The 18,410-nt window shown below is 39.4% G+C and overlaps 1 protein-coding gene across 1 annotated transcript in view; it reads left to right on the forward strand.

Moving 5' to 3' along the window:
• LOC141570779 (uncharacterized) overlaps positions 1-18,410 on the forward strand; it is a 97,175-nt gene that overhangs the window by 67,925 nt on the left and 10,840 nt on the right. The gene's annotated exons all lie outside the window — the stretch shown is intronic.

Raw genomic sequence — 18,410 nt, forward strand, 5'->3', positions numbered from 1 at the left:
TTTTCAAGTATGCGAGGTAACATACTTCTAACAGCTACTTGCCATTGCAATAAAAGGTCAGAAAACCTGGCTCATGAGGGCTTACAAAACAAAACAAAATTAAAACAAAACAAAAAAACTGTTCGATTAATCTTAAATCTACCAGAACGTAATGGGGGAGAGGGGTGGTAGATGAGACTAAAGGGGATCAAATATATGGTGATGGAAGGAGAACTGACTCTGGGTAGTGAATACACAATGGGATTTATAGATGATGTATTACAGAATTATACACCTAAAATCTATGTCACTTTACTAACAATTGTCACCCCAATAAACTTTAATTAAAAAAAAAATCTTAAATCTGACATATTCCTATAACATAACCAGCAAACCTCTGTGTTGTGCAAAAGAATTTCATGATCATTGCCCCATATCACTAGAAAGTATTCTAAAGATTTTTTAAAATATAAGGTAACATACTTTCTTAATCTGCTTACCCACAAATATTGCAATATGCTGAAAGTGAACACAAGGTTATGGGTTTTTCGAGTGTGGAACTCACACTCTGCCCTTGGGAGATGGAGTCTTGAGTCCAGGTTCCTAATTTGTGACTGCTTGAAATACAGGCTACATAATGGTGCCTGGGAGAAGTTATATATTTAATATTCATAAAGCTTCATTTATTATTATATTTGTAGATAAAGTTCTAAAAATAGAAGTTTTTATCTTCTTGCATCTCAGTCTCTCAGGTGTACACATACCATAGATACCAAGGTCTTAGTTGATTTGGATAATATGCTGTTTTATTTTTCTAATTGACAAAGTTCAGTGGTTTAAATGGCCAAGTTTATTAATTAACATTCAGTTGTCTTTATGAACACAATGGGCTATTATATAAAGTATGGTGTCCATAAGTTCTTTAAGTTTTCCAAGAACAAATTAAAAGTATAAGGACAGGAAGCTTAGAAAATAACTCTGGATAACTTAAAATAAAGAATTTCTTTTTAAGGAACATTGTTAAAACAAACCAAAAAAATTCTAAAAAACGTTATTTCAGAACTTTTCGAAAATATTAAACTGCCTGAGATGAAAGGAAATCTATATTACAACATGGTGTTTGAGCCACACTTTCCTGCTGATCTATGAACACATAACCCTTGCGCTTCTGTGTCTGAGTTTTCTCCAGAAGAACCTAGGCACCGCCATTCCTGGTTCCCTAAGAATGACATTCACCCTACAGCTAAAAGATGCATTTGATTTCTATTGATACCACCATTATCAGGATCTTGTGATTATTACTTTAAAAACCCAACCAACTGAAGTTAAATACAAACAAAAATTTAACTGAGAATTACTAAGACTTATATATAGCCTAAAACAAGCATCTGAGGAATAAAATAATGAAAACGTTAGCTTTTGACATTTCATTTTAATTGATCTTTCATGCAATTGAAGTATAAAATTAGCATACTATAACAAAGGGGGGGGTCATAAAAGCATAAGCAAACAAAATTAGCATGATGGAGCCATATAAAATTTCCAAGAAATAACAAATTGCAAGAAATATTAAGCAATATTTTCATATTTGCAAGGGTACATATTCTTATAGTGTGTGTTTATTGATTAAATTAACAAATCACCTATTCATTGTTGTAAGGACACATTTCAAAAGTACAGTTGATTCTCATTATTCTCAGTAGTTACATTCTGTAAAGTCACTGCAAACACTGAATTAGTGAATACTGAACCATTTCTCCTAAGAGAAACACTGGGCCTACAACTTCGGATCACAACATTTTCATCAACCAATCAATACATAACCTTGTTTTATATGTGTTACTGTTTAAATACACCTTATTTAATATATATTGTTAATTCACGAACATTGAACTCACAGCCTACAGCACTGTAACTCATGCCTGAACAAAGCTTATCTAACACAGATATTTTCCCCATAAGGCATATCACATTCTCCCTACATTTAGAACAGTAGCCAGCAAGTCAAAACTATATTTGGAGGCCATCTTAAAAAGTGAAATCACCAACCAAAAAAAAAAAAAAAACCATAAAAATACAAAGAACATGGCACTAAATTGACCACGAAAGGGCACTTGTTTACAGAATAAGAGCTAAAATAAGAAGACAGAGCACTGCTTTGTTTGGCCTCAGCTGGGAACATGAGTGTTAGGCAACTCAAATTTTTTGCAACTTTACACATGCTCATGAATGACCATGAAAGTCCTAAGAGTATTGATTTGGGGGTTACAAATAAATTTTAGTAAGTAGGTGCATCCACAAATACTGAATCCATGAATAATTAGAACCATCTGTTCCTTATAAAACTTAAATTAATGAAACAGAAGCAAAGTATGAAAGATGATTCTTTTTTCATTGTCAAGTTTTATCTAAATATGGGAGAAAAGTATTGTAGTAAAAATGACAAATATTTATTAAGAGTTTTATTATGAACAAAATAAGACTCTGTTAAGCACTTACACTTTTAATTTCAACAAACCACTGAGGTGGTTAACACTACTATGCCCATTTACAGATGAGAAAACTGAGGCTTAGAAAGCAAAGCATATTCCCCAAGCTCTCTCAGCTACTATTTGGCTGAGCTAGAACTCAATGTAGACTCAGAGTCAGAGTGCCTCTACAACCCTATGAAATATGATTTTCCTAAACTCTAATTTCAAAATCAGTTGATGAATTTACCATAATGCCATTTTTTGGGTAGAATGTAATTGCATTTTTTAAACAGTTTTTCCTTTGTTCAGGTTCTTGTAAACTTTCCATCTGAATTATTAATCTTCACCATGCACAATCATTCTGTTGACATTCTTGTAAACTCTGTGGAACATAAAAGAGCAAAATGTAACCTTTCAGATAACACAACCCTCTTTTTCTCATATTTGTTTAGGAACACACTCTTTTTGTGCACAAGCTTACAGTACTTTCTCAAAAAGAAATGAGGAAATGTGTTCTTTCAGGAACACAGATGGTAAATATTTGTTGTACCTTAAAAATGCTGCTAACTCTTCTTTATATTTTGTTATAAGTAATGGGGAATTGTGTCAGTTTGTTTAAAAGTTTCAGTACTTCTTTACTGTCCACAGAACAAAATCAGACTCCTCAGCCTGACATTTAGAGTCTCCACAACGTGAACCCAACTTAGATTTACCGATAAAACATTTCTCAATACCACCTCATGACACCCATTCCCTCCAACTCCTGGGCCATGCCTCACACGTTTTTTTCCTTCTTTGCTCTCTTGCCCTCCATTATCTCCAGATGCCAAAATATGGCCTCCCTATAAGACCTCAGTATCTCCAGGTCATAAGTAATTTATTCCACTTTCAAAACTCCCATATGTCCTTGTCTTCAAGACAGTGACTACATGTCATAAATGCTTGACAAATGTTAGTCAAATTGAAATGAAAGAATCAGGAATACCTGGGATGTACGCATATCTGTGAGGACATTTTTTACACAGGAAAACTGAGACATTATTGCTGATTCTTACTGAAAAAAATGACTGAACTAGCTCTGAGTATTTGGTAATCAGTCACTGAGTCAACACTTTAATACAGCTCTTTGTTTTTGTTAGCATTCTCTGTATCTTCCAAACTGCCTGTAAAGATATTTACTACACATAGATTTTGGTCAATCCAAATCTTGGGCTAGTGAGATCTAAACCACATCAAGAACTCTCTTGTGATCTGTCAGTGAAGCAGAGATAAATTTCATTCATAATGTTCTTGTGAATATAAACATGGCTACGTCCTTGCAGTTAACTCCCAGTATGAGAATAAAGAGTGACTAACAGCACCTTCTCCATGAAGTGGAAGGTATATTAAGGCAGTAAGAATGGAATGGGGAGTGGCAGCAAGAAATGGAGCTTTAAAAGGCAGATGGAAATGACATGACAGAGAGACTTATTAAACAGTGAAATGTGTTTGGGCTTTATTCTAAAAGTTATAGGGACTCATTGGAGACTTTGAGCGAGGGTATGGCATACTCATATTAAAATTTTTTACAGATTTATCTTTTAAACATGGCAGCATGAAGTGTTAGCTGGAAAGAAATTGTTAGTAGGGGAGTTTAAGCTACATGCGTAAGTAACCCTCCCAGTGGGATAGGAAAAGCTTTCTGGAAGTATTCCACTAGGGAGACAATCTTAAGGGGAAGTAAAGCCACTGGGTCTCAGGACCTTTTCTCTCACCCACTTTGAAGATTTCTCACTTTTTAGCTTCCAATGTCCCAAATGAGCTGCTGCCCCAAAGAACAGCATTTCAGCAATGATAAATTTTGACTCTTTCCTGCAGATTTTGAGTGAGTTACAACATAGTCATTACTGATGGGAAAACCCGTTTCAGTGTATTTGAGCTTGAAAATACTAGTGACAGGAAGAAGTAATGATGAAAATATGGCATATTATTGACCAGAGGCACTTCTTTCAAGTTTTCTCACTCAAGCTTCTTTTAAATCAGAGGCAAGTAAAAGTGCCTCTCTTCCTGAGTAGCAGGCTTCTATTAACATTTTAGACGTATCATGTGTTAAGCATTCATTTTACTACCAGGCATTGTGCTAGATATGTGGCATATCTTATTTCTTTTACTCTTCATAACACTGATAAGAGATATGGAAGCTCAATTTCACCAAGATTAAGGCACTTATTTAAGGTCACATAATTACTAAGTGGCATGGTCACAATTTAAGTCTAGGTCCACAGCCCAAGTTCCTTCCTATTGGCTACACTATCTGCCATATGCAGGTATGTACAACAATAATGGTACTGGATTTGGAGTCTGAAAGCTGTATTCAGATTCCACTCTGCTACACACTAGCTTTGTAAGTTAAGGCAAGTTACTTAACATGAGCCTCAGTTCCTTCTTCTACTAAGAGGGACCCAGAATGTTTGAGACACAGGGTGCATTTGAGGATTAAGTAATAAAAGGTCCTAGCTTGATTTCCAACAGCCACACAATGAATGTTAGATCCCTTCCTTACAATGAATAGTGGGTTCCATAACTGGAAACACTTCTGCTATACAGCTGCCAGTCCTAGACAGTTGTGATGTTTGTAAACCAAATTGGAATGGAAAAGGCAAGAACATAGAAAGGGGAGAGCGATACTTTATGCTAACCTTCTCCCTAAGATCCTCATGCTGTCTTTTTCAATGAATGGATGCCAAATATTTGCCAGGTGTCGTGGTCGGCATTGAGGATACTGTTGATAAACAAAACAAAATGGTTCCTGCTCCCACGGAGCTTACATTGTAGTGAGAGAGAACAAAAATACATACACAACATTGTAACAGAATATGATGTGTGCTATGAAGTGCTTGGATATAAGGGACGAGGGTGAGGTCTCCTTCAAGCAGGATTCCTCAGGAAAGAGCTCAAGAGGATGTGACATTTGGCCAAAGACCCAAAGTAAGAGAGCAAACAGTCACGTGAAGAGCTGGGACAAGAACAATCCAGCCAGAAAGAGCAACAGCCATTAAGATCCTCAAAAGGAAAGGGACTGAGGTTTTAAGAGGAATAAGCTGGTGTGACCAAAGCAGAGAGCCAGGGAAAGATTGGTTTGAGAAATGGCTGGAGAAGTGGGCAGGGTCTTGCAAGCCATGTGATAAGAGTATGGATTTTATTTTACATGCAATGGGAAATCACAGATGGATCTTAACCAGGTGAGTGGCATGATGCCCAGGTGGGCAGAATAATGTCACCCACCCTCTGAAAAAGTGTCCACATCTGAATCGCTGAAACCTGTGTATATATTACCTTACATAGCAAAAGGGACACGTGGATATGATTAAGAATCTTGAGAGGTGGAGATTATGTTGGATTATCCAATGTCATCACAAGGACCCCTATAAAAGGGAAGCCGGAAAGTCAGACTCAGAAAAGGAGATGTGACAAAGGAAGAGAGGTTGAAGTGATACAGGGCTGCGAGCCTAGGAATGCACGCAGTCTCTAAAGCTGGGAAAAGCAAGGAAACAGATCCTCCCTCAGAGCCTCTAGAACGAATGCAGCCCTGCCAACACCCTGATTTTGGGCCCAGAGAACATGATTTCAGAAGTCTGACTTCCAGAACTATAAGAGAATAAATTTATTTGGTGTTAAGCCACTAAGCTTGTGACAATTTGCTACCGCAGCAAGAGGAAACTAATACAGTGCCTATGGCTTCTGAGTGGTGAATGGCTTGGAGGGTCATCAAAGTGGAACTGGGAGGCCAGTTGAGATGCTATTACTGCAATCCAGATGAAATCGGTCTGTCCGAGTGGAATACTGGCTGCACAAGCCTGCGATAAGCAACAAACTGGAGATATATTTTGGAGGTAGGACTGCTACAACTTGCCAAATTCCCTTCGCTCCTGAACCATCGTTTGTTTTGGCAGAAGCTGGAACTCCTGGGTACTACTTGGCACACTAGGGTCATCAGTCTTAGAAAGTGAGTGCTGCTTTACTAGGTGACTGATTTGACAAATAAATAATTTACTCATCAATTGGAAACATCCAGCCAATGGGGGGTTAGGGGGTGAGAAACAATCTCAGAGCCCAAATTAAGCGAGTCTAAAGGCAAACTCTTTGGTTCTGTGCTATCACAAAGAATGGAAAAGCAAGGTCAGAGATAGCAGGCACAAAAGTGGGTGCCTCCGATGGGGAAAAATGTGCTTGTGGTCTAATTTCAGGCTCCACAGAATTTCCTCTTTACAAGAAGTAAGAAAAACGATTTTCTCCATAGTGGAAAAGAGAAGGAGAGTAATAGTTTTTTCACCCCAGTATCACTTGTCAGACCTCTCTGAGCACCTTTATCCAGTCCTCCATGATGCTGGCAGGCCAGAGCCCCACCTGGCTGATAACAATAAGGCATTAGAACAAGCCAGCTTGAACACTGAAGATCTAAGGATGGGGGGCAATCCCATAGGAGAGCAGCAAAGCTGCCGTGTCACACAGTAGGCTTCCTTCCCAGGGAGAAGACTAAAATAAACCTTTACTCCAGGAAGCCCTCCGGGACCTGCCTGCAAGACCTCCCTAAATCACCTCCCCATCCAGCTGCACCACCCGACGTGCTCACACATTTCTCTATCAGCAACCACAGTTAATCTCGGCTTCCTGAGGAGGTATCTGACCCCAGAAGACAGGTTTCAGGAGCAGCAGCATGATTAATGCACAGTTGTTCTGTTGGTCTGTATGTGCCACACACTGCCCTCCCCTCCAAAACCCGTTCTGAACTCCTCTCTCTCCCCAGGAATGAAACCACTTGTCATCACAACACAGAGGTTCCCCATCCCAGGGTTTTGCACAGTAGAGAGGGGAGAGGAGCCCTTCTTTTCAGCATTAGCAGTGGGTGTGCCATGCTGCTCCGTGAGGCTCAGAATCTCCCAGTGAGGAGCTCTTCTGTGGGATAAGGGAACAGGGAGCTGTGTGAATACATTTCAGAACATTGCATATCCTGTCTCCCTGCCTGGCCTCCAAATGCCCTGGCCTTGTGCATAATGGCTCTGTCCTCCAGTGCCTGGTGGTCTTTGCAGCTCCAGACTCTTTTCCTGGGGCTAAAGAAGCCTCATCTCAACCCAGCTGAGCTGGTCAGCCGGCCTCGTGTTCTTGCCCTGGATAACCAGAACAGGGCAGTCTTCTATTTTTTTTTATTTTTTTTTATGTACACCATTTTGATTTAATGGTCCCATTTCTGACCCAAACCTGTCACTCTCTAGATTAATACCTTCACTTTACCTTCTTCACATCCCCTAGGTTCCCAAAATGATTTGTGGGTGTATATCTTCATTATTAATCGATAATGAAAATCAAAGTGCTTTGCTAAAAGAATAACACAGATGCCGATGCTCACAGAGAAGGTGCCCTCTAGCTCTGACCCCTCCCCTCAGAACTAGACCTCATCCCTGGTCTCTATTTTGGGAAGCTTTTCATCTCACAGGCCACAAAGGCAACCAACTGCCTGAAGAGAATGACATTGTGATGAACGCAGAGGTCACTCTGGATACTGTGTGCCATTAGTTGATGACACCCTTTGCTAAGTCCGTCCTTGGTACAGATGCGATAAATGCCGAAATGGCATGTGCTTCTTGTTCCGGCAATTAGTTTTGATCTCTCTGGCTTAGTGCTGTGTCCAGTTGTTCTAAAAGAGAAAAGTAATGCTTTGCCTCTGCACCATTTATTTTTATATCTGCATTCAATGAAGACTTATGGAAGCCTAGGTGTCTCCTTGGCATTGTGAGAGGTAAGAATGAATCATTCCCCACCCTTCAGAAGCTAATAGCTTAGAAGAAGAGAGAAAACATGTAAGCAAAATATAACATTTAATATGTTCCAGTGCTTGGAGGAGAGAAAAGGCCCTTTCTTTATTCAACACATATATGATAGACATGGTTTAAGGCATGAGGATACAGAAGTGAAGAAGGCAAATGAGGTCCCCACTCGCATGGGGAGAGGGGATCACCACACAGCTAAATATTTAAACATGCAAAGTTAATTTAAAAAGTGCTCAATACAGTTAATAGAAGAGGAATGGAATGGGATGGAGGTTTGCTTAGAGCAGGTATTCAGGTAGACCTCTCTAGGAGACCTTCTCTCTGAATGATGAGATGGGTCTAGCTATCCAAAACCTAGAGAAAGAATGATACAGGTGGAGGAAACAAGTACAAAGGTTAGGAGGTGAGCACAGGCTGGGAGCTCTAGGAGAGAAGTGATAGTTCAGCCTCAAAGAATGGGTACAACAGCATTCTACAAATACAATGGCGTAAGTAAAGGCACGGGACTGGGAAAGCATGAACTGCATGTAGCAAGCATGGATCTGAAACAACGTCTGGCAAAACCTGAAATTCAGGGACAGGATGAGGATAGGTGATTTTTGGAGAGCCCAGGGCCCACTGTGGCTTTGGATGTATTCTATGAGCAGGGTGTACTGCAGGCTTTAGTGCAGTCTGTGATTGGATAAGAATGTGCTTTAGAAAGATTTCTCTGGCCTTAGTGGGAACTAGTTTTGCCTTTGACAAACAGATAGTCCTTTGTGCTTCTGTCAAAGTTTCCTGTTTCCTGATAAATATTCATCTTCATGCCTAGATTTCTTTGTAAGAGGCTGGGCTATAAAATAGTTTTAAGTAGCGCTGGCAGTGTAATTTGTAGGGCTCAGTGCAAAATGAAAATGTCAGCCCCTTTGTTCAAAACGCAGTGTAAAAGCTTTTTCCTTTCTTCAGCCATCTTTGTCTGGACTTATCATGGTGTTTTGTGTCTGTTATTTAATACCAAGTAACTCCCTCCCAGGCACGAGGATTGCTTGTGAAGCAAGTGTAGACCCTCACAGGCACCAGGTACCTTCCCACCCACCGAACCCTCTGGCACTCACACCCAGCACCCTGCAGCAGAAGAAAGAAGCAGTGGCTGCTGGGCGGTGGCAGGGGAGCAGGGGGCCAACACCCTGTCCCCCAGAGATAGAGGACTGGAAGCCACACATAAGCCAAGGCTCCAAGCCCCCGGCACATGCACCATTGTTCCACCTATTTCACGGACAAACTGTACCTCAAAGATAAAGTCATTAAGAATTTCAAGATGGTAATTGCATCCTTCTGCTTGTGGGAGTTTTGTACGATGGCACTGGTGGCACACCCATAAAGCCTGCCCAGTTTGAGGCCTGATGAGAAGGTAACTGCATCTCAACATGGATTTTTTTCCTTGGAACTTAAGCTCAAGAGGTACTGCCCTTCAAAACCACATGCACCCCTCTAGTTTTATAAGATGTTACGACAGGGGGAACTGAGTGAGGAACACATAGGACCCGTCTGTATTAATTTTTTTCAACTTCCTATGATTCTACAATTATTTGAAAATAAAAGGTTATGTATGACAAGCCATCACACATGTGCTATTTTGCTGAAGGAAAGAAGGAGGGAAAGAGGGAAGAAAGGAAGGAAGGAATCCAAGGGCAAGATTAAGAGGATGAAATTAAAGCTACTTAGTGATACTCAGCTGGGCATCACAAGTGACCTTGCAGCCTCAGCTGGAAATACAAACCTTGCCCCTGAGCAAGGAAGGGATGAAAGGAGAGTGGTGAGGCTCCCATTGCAAAGGTGAGGACTAACATGCTTACTTATGACCACAGCCTGCTCAGGTCCACTAAACGATCATTTACTGTACGGACAAGGAATGCACTGCATTGCCTTGTGCCCTCTGGGATGACAATACAAGACAACTGCAGTTTGCGCAAGGAATGCTTTACCAACAACTGATGGAATTCAAGACTCATTTTGACAGAGAATGGCAGGTACTTCTAGTTACCACCTAAAGGAGTACTACCTTGTAGCAACAGAGTGAACAGAGCTCTCTTGGCCTGTGTGTTTTGAAGTTCTTGTTATTTAATTTAATTCAGGAGTATTTCTGATTTTGTGCCTGATGTTTACATAAGACAATTCCAAATTTGCTTAATTCAAATTCTCATAAAAGGGTCTGTACAGATCCTAAAGGGATGTTGTTGGAATTAAATAAACTAACATATATGAAGCAGCTAACACAATTCTTGGAACAAAACAGGCAGAAAATTAAAGGTAACCATTCTTATTGCTGTTATGTTCAATAATACTTCCAGCAAATCACGCTCTCCAATCCCAAAGAATAATATGTCTAGGATACAAAGCTGGGGTGTTTTTTTCAAAAAATCTGTATTAGTAGAATAAAAGTAGAGCTCACAGTGTTAAAATATGGGAAAATACAATTTAGCATTGAGTTTCTAAGTGTTTTTCCACTGAAAGGAAAATGCATAGCCAGTCCGCTCTTCAGCTTCTGTGTAAATGTGGAACAGAGTAACAAATTAAGCCTACACATCACCCAATGCTTTGGTCAAGCCAGTGATTAGAATAGCTCTTCCATTATGTTATTTTTCGTTGCCCTCACCATGGGGGAAGGACTAGTAATGCATGAGATCTCTGAAATAAAGGCACACAGTGGTAGAAGCACTCTGCATGGTCATTTTCTAAATCGAGATAAGTAGCCCATAGTGTTCTTCATTCCCAGGTCACAGCTAGTGAGCAAGAGACCCCTAGGCAGCAGAGGAAGGCCAGCGCACCAGAGTTTAGAGCACCGAGCACCGACCATCTTCCTGCAGTCTGAGTCAGGCCATTGTCACCTTCATCAGCATGTCCTCCAGAGCCAGTCTTAGGTTTTGGCAGGGCCTCACGGAACAAAAGAAGGCTAACACCACCAGAGAAGTGGCCGTCTCATGCAATTCCAAGGAGAGGGAAGTTTTTCTGAAAACAGAACAAGGGAGACTTATCTCTGAAGAGGTTATGTTATAGCGGTGCAGAAACACAGCAAAACACCAGAATCTTATTCCAGGAGAAACTGGTGCTGAATACAAGGACTGCAGGCTCTTTAACAGTTGTCTCCCTTGATCATTGTTCATTAATTGAGCACTTCCTCTGGATCCAGGATTGTCTTAGCTACTATCTGGGGAAAAACACAATGTCTGCTCAGACGGAGCGTGTGTCTAACTTGGTCCATAACACCCACACGAAATAGTACATCTAACAAGAGATTGCAGGCACCATCTTTAGATCTCACAGACTGGGATCCAGGCCTCAACGCTGCTAACTTGCTACTTGGGTAGAGCTGAGCAATTCAGTGAGGTTTTCTAAGCCTTAATCCTAAACTGTAAACTGGGGATAATGCCAGCCCTGACCTCCCAAGGTGAATAGAAGCATGAAATGTAGTATTTCTGGCCTTTATGAAATGACTCTCATTTCATGGAGACAGTCTCATGTGGTGGCTAAGTAAGCCTTGGTTCACATCCTGGCCTTACCACCTATTAGCTGCATTTCCTCGGTTAAATTACTTAACCTAACTTGCCCCCATTTCCTCATTTGTAAAATGCAGATAATGTAATCCTCACAGTGAGATCATTTTATAACCTTGCCCAAATCAACAAGGAGTCTTAAGACAAACCTTTTGGGACATGAAGAGTCAGGACGTGTCTGCTGCGGTTTTAATCTTCACTCAAAACAAGGCTAAACGGCATTCAGAAATCACCTACACAATATTTAGCAGTATGCTGATGAGATTCCTTTTCCTTTTTTCAAAAGTCTGAGCCATTCAAATTTCTTGAGTTTAGACAGAAGGGTGTTTGCTAGAAACTCTCAGTAAACTCTGTATACATGACCAAGCGACTACTGAAGGAGAAAAAGGTTTTCCTGACCATCTCTATTACCTCCCTGAGGTTTCACTATGGATCACAGGATGGGTTATCTTACTGGAGGCAGGTTCAATGGGAACGTTTCTCTTTCTTATTTACTAGAAATACTAAACCATCGGGCATCTATAATTTTCAGATGCAGAAAGAGAATTCTTACAGGAATTTGACACGTAGTATATGTCCTCTCCCTCATTTATATACCTGTCATTTATCTTCTGAAAAAATTGGTTCCCTGACCTTATGATATCTTTTTTTTTTTTATTAAATTTATTGAGGTGACAATTGTTAGTAAAATTACATAGATTTCAGGTGTACAATTCTGTATTACATCATCTATAAATCCCATTGTGTGTTCATCACCCAGAGTCAGTTCTCCTTCCATCACCATATATTCGAGCCCCCTTACCCTCACCCCCCACCCCCCACCCCCCTTACCCTCTGGCAACCACCAAACGATTGTCTGTGTCTATGAGTTTCTGTTTCTCATTTGTTTGTCTTGTTCTTTTGTTGCTTTTGGTTTATATACCACATATTAGTGAAATCACATGGTTCTCTGCTTTTTCTGTCTGACTTATTTCGCTCAGCATTACACTCTCAAGATCCATCCATGTTGTCACAAATGTTCCTATATCATCTTTTCTTACTGCCGAATAGTATTCCATTGTGTATATATACCACAACTTCTTCATCCATTCATCTATCGAAGGACATTTTGGTTGTTTCCATGTCTTGGCCACTGTAAACAAAGCTGCAATGAACATTGGAGCACACGTGTCTTTATCTCTAAATGTTTTCAGATTTTTGGGGTAGATACCCAGGAGAGGGATTGCTGGGTCATATGGCAATTCTATTCGTAATTTTTTGAGGAACCTCCATACTGCCTTCCATAGCGCTGCACCAGTCTGCATTCCCACCAACAGTGTATGAGGGTTCCTTTTTCTGCACAGCCTCTCCAACACTTGTTACTATTTGTCTTGTTGATGATAGCCATTCTGACTGGGGTGAGGTGATATCTCATTGTGGTTTTGATTTGCATTTCTCTGATGATTAGTGATGTTGAGCATTTTTTCATATGTCTATTTGCCATTTGTATGTCCTCTTTGGAGAAATGTCTCTTCAAGTCCTCTGCCCATTTTTCAATTGGGTTCTTTGTTTTTTTGTTGTTGAGTTGCATGAGTTCCTTGTATATTCTGGATACTAGCCCCTTATCGGAGGCACTGTTTGCAAAAATCTTCTCCCATTCAGTTGGTGGCCTCTTAATTTTGTCAATGGTTTCTTTTGCTGTGCAGAAGCTTTTAAGTTTCATATAATCCCATTTGTTTATTTTAGCTTTTACTTCCATTGCCTTTGGAGTCAAATTCATAAAATGCTCTTTGAACCCAAGATCCATAAGTTTAGTACCTATGTTTTCTTCTATGCAGTTTATTGTGTCAGGTCTTATGCTTAAGTCTTTGATCCATTTTGAATTAACTTTGGTACATGGTGACAAATAGCAGTCCAGTTTCATTATTTTGCACGTGGCTATCCAATTCTCCCAGTACCATTTATTGAAGAGGCTGTCTTTGCTCCTTGTATGTTTTTAGCTTCTTTGTCAAAAATTATCTGTCCATATTTATGTGGTTTTATTTCTGGGTTCTCAATTCTATTCCATTGGTCTATGTGTCTGTTTTTCTGCCAATACCATGCTGTTTTGATTATTGTGGCCCTGTAGTACAAGCCAAAGTCAGGAAGTGTGATACCTCCATTATAGTTCTTTTTTCTTAAGATTGCTTTGGCTATTTGGGGTCTTTTGTGGTTCCATATCTTACTTAACAATAGACCATAGTCCCAGTTTGCTAGTCTCATTTGGTTCCTCAGAAAAATAAGAAAACAATTAATTATATGGTGACTCTTAGGGGAGCACACAGGCCCATAGAGTATTTGATGGAATATTTCTCACATTGGATGATAAAAACTGCACAGCACACTGGCTGGTGCATAATAAGAACTCAATCTCAATAAATGTTAACACACACACACACACACACACACACACACACACAGAACCACAGGAAGCACTATATAATTCAGCACTCAGTTAATATAGCACAGACATGCTTTGTAGGAAGAGAAAGAATGGTGATGGCTACAAGAGGAAAAAACACTTCATGAAGGAAGAGGAATTTGAGTTGGACCTTGAAGGATGGCTAGAATATGAATGGAAGAAGAGAGAGAGCCAGAGAGAGAGAGAGATTGTAAGGAATTGGCTCACACAATTTTGAGGGCTGGCGAGTCTGAATTCTATAAGACAGTCCATCAGGCTGGAGACCCAGGAAAGGGTTGATGTTGAAGCTGGAGCCTGAAGGCAGTTTGGAGGCAGAATTCTTCTTCTTTTGGAAGATTTCAGTCTTTTTCTCTTATGGCCTTCAACTTATTGAGCAAGGCCCAACCACATTATGGAGGGTGATCTGATTTACTCAAAGTCAACTGATTTAAATGTTAATCACAGCTGTAAAGTACAGCATAGGGAATATAGTCAATAACATTACAATAACCATGAGTAGTGCCGGAATGGTATTAGATTAATCAGGGGGATACAAATGTCTAACACTATGCTGAACACCTCAAGCAAATTTAAAATAATATTTAATGTCAACCATAATTTAAAAAGCAAAAGTTAATTAAAATTATGATTAATAGGAAAATATGGTTTTTATAAACTTCTGTTTTTATTTTCAATAAATAATGCATGGAAAGGTTAAAAAAAAATAAATGTAATATCCAGAAAAAAACTGAATGAGATGGAGTCAAGCAACCTACCAGAGACAGAATTCAAAAGAATGGGCATAAGGATGCTTAAGGAACTCAGTGAGAACTTCAACAGGGAGCTAGCAAGCATAAAAACAGACATAGAAGCCATAAGAAAGAACCAATCAGAAAAGAATACAATGACTGAAATGAACAATGCACCAGAAGGAATCAGCAGCAGACGAGATGAAGCAGAGGATCGAATTAGTGATTTGGAAGGCATGGTAGGAGAAAATACCCAATCAGAACACCAAACAGAAAAAAGAATAAAAAATTAAAAAATTAAGATAGTTTAAGAGACCTCTGGGACAGCATCAAGTGGAACAACATTCACATCATAGCAGTAACAGAAGGAGAGAGAAAACAAAAGATTGAGAACTTATTTGGAGGAAGAATGAAAATTTTCCAAACCTGGTGAAGGAAATAATGTATATAATAATCATGAGTAAAGGGCTCGCAGTTCCCAGAGTCAAGACTTCTATTTAATCACAGGGCAAAGATAGCAAAGTCACTACAGTAAGAAAACATTCTTGTATCTTTCCCTCCTTCTGGCCTTTGCAGGCTTCACTGCTTTCCTGATCCTATCAGCTAGGGCATGGAAAGAGGCCGTCTCACAGCTATCAAGGAGTGATGGTTGTCCATCACCAGTGAGGGAGGGGTGCCTCCAAACTGCTGCCTGGAGATAAAGGGCTCTCAGCATCATTAATAAGGCTCCAAGAGACACTCATCCTTCAATTTGGCTTCAACCTGCTAGCTTTAAATATAGCATTCTAGATGTATATTTCATGCTCCCTTTCATGTGGTGTGTTGCTTTAGGACAGGCTTTCTTTCCCTCTAAATTTATCTTGGCTCTGGTTTCCCCACTGAGAATTAGCTATTTTTCATGGCTAAAGATGCCTTTTTAGTTTGTGGATTTTCATGACTATGCCTTCAGATAAAATGAAACATGTTGGTATAGTGTCCCAAACTTGTCTCTTTTCTTAGACAAAGAGGCCTCGTAACAACAATAAAAAAATTTCTAGCATGTTCAAACCAAAAATTTGACCAAAGCAAGTAACTCAAAAACATCTGTAGGTAATTTGTTTTTACCAGAGAGCCCAAGTTGCAAACTGACACAAATGTCCTTGTCTATATTTTTCTTTATAGAAATAATTTAATTTAGAAGTAGATACATTCTGGGTTGGGTTTTTGTCATTATTATTGTTTACTATTTCCTTTTGCTGAGCAATATGACCTTTGAGATTGCTCTTGTAAAAATCTTATTTCCAGGATAGGCAATGTCAATATTATGCGAGGCCATCTGGCATACACAGCCCAAGTGCCTTTATTTTCAGTCAATAGCTTCTGGACAACAGTGAGCAATTCCTTGGTAAATCCCTTCAGCATCCCTGCTATTTTAATCAATCCTGCACACAGGAAGCAGCTGGATGTCTGATTTGGCTCAGGTATACAGAAATAGAGCTAGATCCTTTTCATGCCTTGGAAAGGAGACTATAAAGTAGTGGAGAAACCAGAGTCTTAAATCGTCATTGTTTCCAGTACCACATAAGTGAGACTTTTGGCAGAGACAGAGGGAAGGGATCAAACAGAACTCACTTAAGAATTATTGCCAAACTGAAGGATTGAGTTTTGCTGAAGGGAAGAGTTGAAAACCCCAAGGGCATGGCCCTAAGATAGAAAAAGGATTCCAGTTGTTCCTTATCTCTTGAAAACATCTGATTGGGGAATTTGGAACCACAGTCCAAGCAGCCTTAGGAATGGAGAAGCTTTTCCATCCCCTGTATCTCCAGAAAAGTGGAGCTGAAAGGTGCTTGGGCTAGAGAAAGGAGAGAAAAGAGTAAGGTGAGTAAGTACAGCTGCAGGAGCACCCACACATCCTGCACAGGCTCTGTGCTCATGGTTTTTATTGCAGCTGCTTTCAGGGTCACAGCAGATTCAGAATCATGGGCGAAGGCCGCAACTGAGATTAGTGAGAATGGAATCTGGCCATGAGAGACCATATAAGAGACAGAGGCCATGAAAATGTTTCATAAAATAAAAAGCCATACAACTATGAGATAGTACTACCTTTAGATGAATATCTTTGTATCCATTAACCCACGAGTTGCAAGAAATTTTTTGCATATGTGTTTATATGCACATATACACATTTATGTATTTTGGGGCTGAGGGTCCATAGTTTTCATCAGCATCTCAAAGGAAGTCATTTTCTAAAATTGGTTAAGAACCTCTGCACTAGATGGGGTTCCATATCATCAGTCATTGGAAATATGCAAATTAAAACCACTAGGAGATACCACTACACACCCAGTGGGTTGGCTATTATCAAAAAGACAAGCAATACAGAGTATTGTTGAAGGTGTGGAAAATCTGGGACACTCATATACTTGCTGGTGGGGATGTAAAATGGTATAGTCACTACGGAAAACAGTTTGGCAGTTTCTTATAAAATTAAAGATAAATGTATCATATGGTCCAGCAATTTCACTCTTAGTAATCTACCAAAGAGAATGAAAACATATGTCTGCACAAAGACCTGTGCACAAATGTTCATAGCAGCATTATTCAAAACAGATCAAAAGTGGAAAGAAAAATTTCCATCACCTTGTGAATGGATAAACTAAATGAGGCCTATCCACATAATAGACTATAACTCAGCAATAAAAAGGAACGAAATACTAATAAGTGCTACAATGTGAATGAAACTTGAAGACATTATGCTAAGTACAAGAAGCTAGTCACAAAAGATCACATAGCATATATGATTCTATTAATATGAAACGTCCAGAAAATGTCAAATTTATAGGGATAGAAAACAGACATGTGATTGCCTATGATTGGAGGGGCAAGGATAGCAACTGAATGCAAATTGGCTCAAAGAAAATTTGGAGGTTGATGGAAAAGTTCTAAAACTACATTGTAGCGATGGTTTCACAACTCTGTAAACTTATTAAAGATCACTAAATTGTACATGTACACGAGTGACTTTATGGTATGTAAATTATGCCTCAGTATAGCTGTTTCTAGAAAAGACATGAATAAAGGGCAGGATATTTTGAGATATAACTGTAAAATATACACAAATTAAATATCTGTGAAATGATTTAGTCTTGCATATATATCACGGTATTTTAAACTATGAAAAGTGTTCTTTATTCTCTCTATGCTGCAGTTTCCTCATCTGTAAAATGGTGATTAAAATTAACTACCTCATGAGCATTTGTGAAGATAAATCAGTTAATACATATAAAGTATTTAGAAGAGGTTTTGACACACAATTAGCATGAAATACCTGTTAATTCTCGACACTAACTAGAGCACATGTCACTACCAACCACATATATTTTGTAATATCAATTTCTTTTGATATTCTTTTTTCGGATAGGAAAACGGGCATTACAAATTCATGATAATTCCCTAAGTTGGCGTAAAATAAG

Source organism: Rhinolophus sinicus, linkage group LG03 (genome assembly GCF_036562045.2).
Source record: "Rhinolophus sinicus isolate RSC01 linkage group LG03, ASM3656204v1, whole genome shotgun sequence".
NCBI classification, from domain to species: Eukaryota; Metazoa; Chordata; class Mammalia; order Chiroptera; family Rhinolophidae; genus Rhinolophus; species Rhinolophus sinicus.